Source organism: Pinus tabuliformis, chromosome 8, assembly GCF_031772625.1.
Source record: "Pinus tabuliformis cultivar Carrire ecotype Pingquan chromosome 8, CPIR1, whole genome shotgun sequence".
In the NCBI taxonomy this organism is placed as follows: domain Eukaryota; kingdom Viridiplantae; phylum Streptophyta; class Pinopsida; order Pinales; family Pinaceae; genus Pinus; species Pinus tabuliformis.
The window spans coordinates 2,052,390,904-2,052,399,761 of record NC_142294.1 but is presented as its reverse complement, the minus strand read 5'-3'; positions in this window follow the sequence as shown (position 1 = coordinate 2,052,399,761).

Sequence of the window (8,858 nt, the reverse complement as noted above, 5' to 3'; positions counted from 1 at the left end):
CAATGCTGGACACCAAACTCACGAAGTCCATAGCCTTCCATCCTCAAACTGATGGCTAGACATAGGTTGTCAATAGGATGATTGTGCACATTCTGCGCATGTATAACTCAAAGCATCCACACACATGGGATGAGAGCCTCCCTTATGTTCAGCACAGCTACAACCGAGCTCTTCACAGCTCCACTGGCCGTAGCCCTTTTCAGGTGGGTTTGGGATTCCAGCCACTATGCCCCATTGATGTGGCCATGCCACTTGCAGCTACTCACATAAATTCAGCTCATGTCCAGCCCAAAATAGATAAGGCCACCAGCTTCATTGAGCGCATCCAACATATTCGCCAGCAGGTCCATGACATTCTGGAGAAATCAAATGCCAAGTACAAGCAACGACATGATCAACATCGGGTGCCACACAAGTTTCAGGTGGGCGATAAAGTCTGGTTGCATTTGCAAAAGGAACGCCTTACTAGAGCCTATCAGAAACTGAGACCACTCCGATATGGTCCTTACACCATTACTAAGGCTATGGGAGACAATGCATTTGAGCTCAGCATTCCCCCATTCCTTGGCCTGCACCCAGTGTTCAATGTGGACCGCCTTCGGCCATACTTTCCACCATTGCTAGACACATCTGACATTGCAGAACAGCTCACACCCACAGAATTAAATCCAGATTGCATGGAACAAGCTGCAACTGATCAGATCATGGACACACAGATCAAGAACACTCGCCAACAGAATATCCAACTGTATCGAGTTGTCAAAGCCGGCCAACTCCTTCAGCAGGGCAAGTGGCTCACCAGGGAACAAGTTCAGCAAAAGTTTCCTCATCTCATGGAGGAACTCAACGCAATGGGGACCATTGCTTCCTAAGGGGGGAGGAATGATCCAGGTGGATATTGGTGGCCACCTGCCAAGTCCACCTGGACCCGCACCATTGTTTCTCTCAGCATTTTCAGTTTCCTTAATTGTAGCACAACTTACTATTTTTAGCAGTTTTTCAGGTCCTGAACTTCCGGAGCCGTTTTGAGGCCCTAAACGACGTTTTTTGGGAAATCTGGGGAAACATGGGTCCATGGACCGATGTTGCCTCCCAAAGTGGCAGTGCTCGGGTAGATCTTTCTAACGAGCTATTTTACGCATCAAACGGAGATCGTATGCCAAAGTTACGACCCTGGGAAGTTGGTGTACCAATTTACCCAAACGGGGCCCACAGTTTGGCATTTCATCTTCTAGGGTTAGGTTTTGGAATGTTAAGGGTTTTCCATTGTTTCTCAACAATAAATAGGCCTTCGAGCCTCATTGTAACACAGTTCAGAGGCATGTAGCCACCACATCTCTTCTCAGAGATAAGCTACCATCGCCCTAGCTGGTTTATTTCTATTTCTGGTTGTAAGCATATTTCAGTATGTTCCATTAATGAAATGAAGGATTATTTCTGCTGCATCTTTGTGTATATGGTTATCTATGTAATTTGTTGCGTTCCTGTTTAAATCTGGATCAATCCTCGAAGTGGTCATCCACAATGCGCACTGCATAGAGCTATGCATCAGGTAGTCCTTCCTCCAAATTTGTTGGCTCCGCACCATTCTTATTTCGAGACAGGTGATTTGGGCCTGTGTTTAGGCGTCCTAGCTTTATGATGACCTTGAAATCATATTCTTGAAATAGTAATAACCATCTACAAATGCGCCCTCCCAACACAGGCTTGTTCACCAGGTATTTCAACGTGAAGTGATAGGTATACATTTTAAAGTGCCCACCGAGTAGTTAGTGGTGATATTTCTGGAGCGCATATACCATCAGCAATCCCTTGCGCTTAGTAGTGGAGTAGTTAGTTTCTACTTTAGAGAATCGTTGACTTGCGAATGCGATTGGGTGATCAATGCCTTCCGCTCCTTCTTGCGTGAGTACAACGCCCAGTGCGATACACGACGCATCATCGTTTACATGAAATTCAATGTCCCATTTTGGGAAAACCAAAATTGGGGTGGATGCCATCTTTTCCTTTAGAATCTCCAGACTCTTCTTACAGTCATCATTCCAACAATAGGTAGCGTCCTTTTTCAACAACTGTTCCATTGGTGCCGTGATTTGTGCGTAGCCCTTAATAAACTTTCGATAGTATCCAGTGTGTCCCAATGTGGTACAGAGTTATTTGACACTGTGCGGCACTTGCAGATTGAGTATGGCAACAATTTTCATAGGGTCCACCATCAAGCCTTCTCTGTAGACTACATGGCTGAGTAAGTTGCCAAAATGGATGAGGAATGTAAACTTTTTAAGATTTACCGCAATTTGGTGTCATCGATACGTATCCAAAATCAACCGTAAGCTTGCTACATGTTTCTTGACTAGCCCAAATACAGTCCAATCATCAAAATAAACCTCCAAAGACTTATGAATGAATTCTTTGAATGTAGCCACTACTACATGTGAAAATGTCATTGGCATGTTCTTCAACCCAAAGGGCATAATAGTATACTGAAAACATCCCCATTCGATCGCGAAGGTGGCTTTCTCCTATCTTCCAGCACCATCTTGATCTGATGATATCCCGAGAACCCATCTGTGAATGAGTACTCTTCCTATCCACCAAAATTCTCCGGGACTTCATCTATAAACGAGGTCAGGAATGGGTCATGAACGTAGGCATAATTCAATTTTTGGAGGACCATGCAGATTCGAATTTCGCCCTTCTATTTTTTCTCTTGTACTGTCATAAGACTCACCCAGTCAGACTCTTCCATAGGTTCAATAGTTCTTTCAGCAAGCATTTTGTCCAATTCTTCATGGAATTTTTCCTTATACATCAGATTCAAATGGTAAGGACGTTGCTTAACTGGCTTCGTGTCCAGCTTCAGAGTTATCTTCATCATCCCTAGGTCACTAAGAATCCCCTTTAACTTTGTCATTTGGGTCGAGAATAAGTCTTGATATTCCCGCAGTAACTCGACGATTTTATCCACTGTGGCATCATCCTAATAGTCCCCCAGGGTCGCGTACTTCGACTCCTCATCTGTACCAATGTTTACCTGTTTCATTTTTAGTGGCGCTGTGATGTCAGGGTCCTCGATGGACGGTCCTCAAACTTCATGGCTCCCTTTTTTTTCTGAGATGTTAATGTTTTGGGGGTCATCATCATCATCCTCCGCTTACATGTTGTAACATTCTAGGGCATGGCTTAACTGATGTGACCATTCTGGTTGAATGATTTCTTCTGGTTCCTGTGGTAATTTGAAGATAGTGGCTTTCACAATTTGTAGCACATCATCAATAGTATCTATCCATTGGTATTCAAATAAGAATGTTAATAAAAACCCTTCGCGTAAGATATCCCATTCGCTCATACCATGTCGGAGCTCTGTCTCAATATACCAGTTTCTGGGGATGACATCTAGGGTATGATAGAATAAATGTACCCACTCAAGCTGGGGCTCTTCACCATAGGCTTTGGTCCATTTTACGAGGTGCATGCACGGGTCATCGCGTCCATCATATTTCTCAATTATTCATAGTTCCGGCTTCCCAAACCTTAGCTGCATCATCCTTCTACAATCATACCAGCTTTCAAAATTCCCTTCATGTGTTCCCCACCAATGCACAAGTGTTGTGCATAGCACCCACTTCAATGCATCAAACCTCTGGTGCTCTGGTACTGCACTCTCAAACTTGTTCAAGAATTTTTCTACCACTGTTAGTCCATTATATGTTGGTAGATCCCAAGCCTGGGCGGTTACGCAACATAGTGATTTGGTCATCATATTACAATTTAGCGTTGTCACTTCACTCAACCAATTGTGCCATCGCTCATCGTCTTCGTTGGACTCTGATAAGCAGGATTCTACGTGCTTCCATGGGGTCCTTTTATCTACAGTAGGATGTAGCCAATCCTGGTTCCGTGTGGTTATTTTGTTTATACAATCTAGCTCTTTGTCGCTTCCATCATTGCACATGGGTTCTGTGTAACGTTGTCCTTCGACAGGATCCAACGAAACTATCACACGTAGGGACTTTGTCTCAAAAATCATTTTCCTCTTCTTTAGATTGATGACTCCATTTATATCTGTTGCCCAATATATTCCGAGTAATGCGGGGTAAGGGTTACTGTCATCCACAATTTCTATTACCTCGAAATCAGTCTGCGTGCTCGCTCCATTGATATCCACTATTACTCCTGTTAATATTCCCATGGGAAAGACCTTTTGTTGGTTCACCATCCATAATTGAATTGGAGACCATTGTAGTGTGGGCCTGCCCATGCATTCCCAAGTTTGCATCGGTAATACGTTCGTGTCTAACCCCAAGTCTAAGATTATTTGATCCATCTCATATTCACCAATTTGCGCTATCAACCACATTTCCCATTTGGTGCATAGGGCATGCTTCCCTATTTTTCGAACTATGAATGGCTCCCTTGACCTTGTGCACCTAGCGATCAATTCTTGTACTCCTTTAACTGCCTTATTATCACGCAAAAGCTTCATACATGTCACTAAAAAGGTAGTTAGCATCGAGGGATCTAGGTCCATCTCTGGTTGATCCCTACTACCTGAAGTAGAGACCTCTTCGAAGCTCTTATTAGCTTCCATAAATGTTTCTTTTGCGTGGTCCAAGTCAAATTCAGGTTCCTTTGCAGGAGCCTTACTTACCTTTGTGTCTTCTTCAGGCTTCTTCCCCTTATATTCCCCCATGGTCACGCTACTCCTAAGCATCATGTTCACATTGGGGTCCTCTTCGCGCGATTCAGACCTCATCATTGGGATGTTTTGCGTCAGAGTGGGCTGTAGCACCCCTTTTTCACACATTTGTGCGATCAGCGTCGAACAATCTATCATTTCATTATCAATCTGTTCACAGTACGAGCAAGATAATCTCATTGGGTTGGTACAATCACAAGCATAATGCCCAGGGTCTCCGCAATTGTAACGAATTAGCTGTTTGTGACCTCTCCCGGGCCCCATTCCCCCACGACCTTGATCTTGCCCTTAGAAGCCACCTTGCGCTATTGCTGCAGCTGGATTGAGGCCTCACGTTACTGTCTGCATTCGAGAAGCTGGAGCCCTATCCATCATTAGTTCATAGCTTCGACATGTCCACTCATCATGACCCACTGATCTACAAAAATTACAATACAGTTGTTGTGGAGTCTACGTATATTTCTACAATAGGTGATAGTTGTCTGTTGCATGCTTCCCTCCTACCTAAAAATCATGCACCAGAGAACGGCGGACGCACTCGAACCTGCCTGTGCCTCTAGTCTCAACAGGATCAGTTCCCCTCCTGCCAAATAGCTCACGAATACAGGATGGTGATCCTTATCATGACCTTGGCCCTTACATTTTATACACCACACTTCTTTGCACGCCTCTAGCCGGGGCGCCCTATCCTGCTTCAAACTCTGCATCTCTAAGCATAGGTTTTGTAGTTGCACGTGGATTTGTTGGACTCCCAACCCCGGATCCTATATCGGTGTTTCATGCAACCTCATCACCATTTCCAATGCCTCTTCCTGGGTTGAGAAGCTTTGTTGTGACAGTGTTGTCCTCAAGTGTGGTGTCAAAGATGCCACAAACCACACGCAGTGTTGCATGTTCGCCAATGTCATACTAGCCTCACAGATCATACTTTTCAACCTTTGATCTAGATCCCAGGGGATTTCACCTAGAAGCATCGAGATCTGCTTGAATCCTATATTGACTGCGTTTCTGATTTTGGTGGACTAAACTCTTTGTTCAATGCATCCTAGATCTCTGCTATTCCGACATTTGGATGATCGCTAGAGTGCTTAATATACTACGTCAACACGTGATCCTACAACGTGCTCACCAAAGTAGCCTTTTTAATGTTATCATCCATAATGCCTTGGGCTTCCCATACTGCCTTTACCACAAACTAGAACTGGTCTGGTTCCTCATTTGATATGCCTCTAGATATGGGCAACTTGATCGCACTCGCCATTCCAACCCTTGGTGGTGGCGGAGGTGGTGTAGGTGAAGACGGGGTGGATGACGTGGATGGAGGTCATAACTATGGAATGCATTGGTTTATCAACCGGACCGCACTTCTCAAAGAGAACCCAACAAGCTCCTCCTTGCTTTCTCGTGAAAGTGAAATCAGGGGACTATTCTCTAATCCTTCGATCCCTTGGTAGCCTCTTCCGCTCCACGTTACCCTGGACATTAATGGATTCACATAACCCGTTTTTCACATAACAACATTTTAATCCAAGTATTCAACGATTTGATGTACTTACCCTGCGATCCCTTGAGAAAACTTCTTTCCAATTCGTTGTAGCTCACAGTTGTATCTATTGTGAACTCAGTGATAAACCATCCTATTATCCGATCCAGCCAATGATCTACTGCCCGTGCGATTTTATCTTCAGATGCCTCTAGCTTGTGTACCAACTCTGGGGTCCGCACTAATGGTTGATCGAGTTTACACCTTCCCTAACTATCAGCAAGCCTCACAATCCACTCATATAGTTCTGACGAGAAGGACGCAAAGAAGATCTCGTCGATTTCCGTATATATGTAGCGATCCAGCCACCTCTTCTCAGATATCTATGGGGTTTTGTTTTCTTGCACCACGAACTTGTGAAACTTCTGATCCAACCAATCTTCAATCTCTGTCTTCATAAGGTTCCATCATTCTGACATCAAACATCCCTTAGGTAGATCCCAGTCCCGGCAACGGAACCATTTGTTGGCTTATTGGGCCCTAACCCAGGCTCGGAAGAGTTTCAGCCAAACAAATCCCACACTACCGGCTCTTTCGGCAACAATCCACGAAGCGTGAACTGAAGTCTTACTCGAGGTAGTATGGGAGGGTGCTAGAACTAGGTTTCCACACCCTAGGTATGTATTGATAAGTTCTAGAGGGGTCGCAAACCGAACTACGCACTCGCGCTACTCTGTGCAGCTTTCTGGCCTTCGTGAAGATCCGCTATGGGGTGTTTCCTAGATTCTTATTATTATTGCAGTTATTACAGATCTGATCTATTCCTTAAGGTTTTTAATCAAGCATTCAATAGTTAAAACCAACGCACACAACCATAAATCTTAAAGATACCTATAAAACCCTAACATGAGCATAAGCATATAGATCTATGATGAAATGCACAATATTTCAGAATCACTTATCTTTATTAAAGCCCTTTATCCGGTTATAATCAACTTCCTTCCCTATGCACACAGTTGCAAGGGCGCGCGTACACAACCGCGGACTCTAACCAGGCCTCCATGCACACAGCTGCGTAGCCTCTATCTCCTATTACAACCCAAACTTTCACTTCACCGACTCAGATCTACTATTACGTTCAGACTCCCAGATTACTTCTATTACCAAAAGCTACCTTACACTTAGAGCCTTGCTCTTATTTATACATTCCCATGGTCCGTGGACCATGGGCAAGCCGACACATTCTAGATTAACTTATAATATTTTAGGGCAGACTACCCTTGGACTTGACCCATTACAATTCGCGCTTTGTGCACTTCGCAGAGCTTTTACAGTAAAATACCCAAAAATGTGGACTTCAAGCCCCAAAACCATTACGCGGGGGATCCGCTGCCCAACAGGAAGGCTATTACTCACAAGCTTTTCAATGATAATTCCACCATTTATACTTTTAGCCTGTGATAAAATGGCTTTTTTCAAAGAAAAGGAATGAATGATAGAATCTTTGGAAGGCTTCCATGAGAAGGGGAGTCACATATACCATTATGTTTCTGTGTGATCAAATAACCATCACCATTATAATTTACTCATGAGCAATGAAATCTACAGAGTTTTGGGGATCCATAACAAGATAAACAAATTTGTGAGGAAATGAAATATGAGGAATTGAAATCGACTTCTAGTCCATTGTAAGAGAGCATGTGACCCAAGGAGAATATGAAAAGTGAAAGCATGAGACACAAGGAGAATATGAAAAGGGAGCCGTTAAACATAACCAGACCACATTTATGACAAATGGGCACAAGGATGATATTAACACATAGTCGTATAACCTCATAACATCTATGAGAAAGATAGGGCACGAAAATCTATCCTTATTCCTCGAAGTTTTAACATTCATACGTTTCAGAATGCCAACAGACATTCGTTTCAAAGTCATGTTTCGCACTAACTTTTTCATTCCATTTTCTCTAATCCCTCATATGTGGAGATAAATAAGAGGCACAGTAATTTCTTAATGATCATTTGGTAAAAAATTAATTTAAGTAGGGTTTAAACACTTGATTTAGATATGCAAGGATGTTATCACTTTCAGTTTCATTCATTATGGAGTGGAGACAACGAGAATATACTCGCATCTTTCAATTTAGACCATCATATGAAAAATATTAACTAGAAAAAGGATTCAAGTGGCCAATTCCAGAAGGAAGGATTCCTATCAGCGTAAAAATGAGAAAAGGGCACGAGCTATGGATAAAGAATTTGGTAGTTTGGGAGATGAAAGGCATACGAGTTCTTTAGATTATTTAATGGAAACAAAATTCTCCATTAATAGAATATTACATATGAAAGAAGTAGAAAATATATTTGAGAGAGTTTTAATGGATTATATATATGAATTTACGAGATTTTTATTTTTCTTATTAATATACATTTATAATTGTTAAATTAGTTGATGTACTTTGATAGGTATCATTTTCCATTTATAGTGATGCTAATTCATGAATGGAAAGTGGAAAATGATGTTCAATATATACCAATCACTTTAGTGATGTGGTTGTACTAGTTGATAGTAAACTTGCTTGGGCCAGATTAGTAGGCTACAGTTGACTATGATTGAAATTCTCTCACTATGGTTAAAAATGGCTGACGATGGTTGACCACAGTTGATAATGG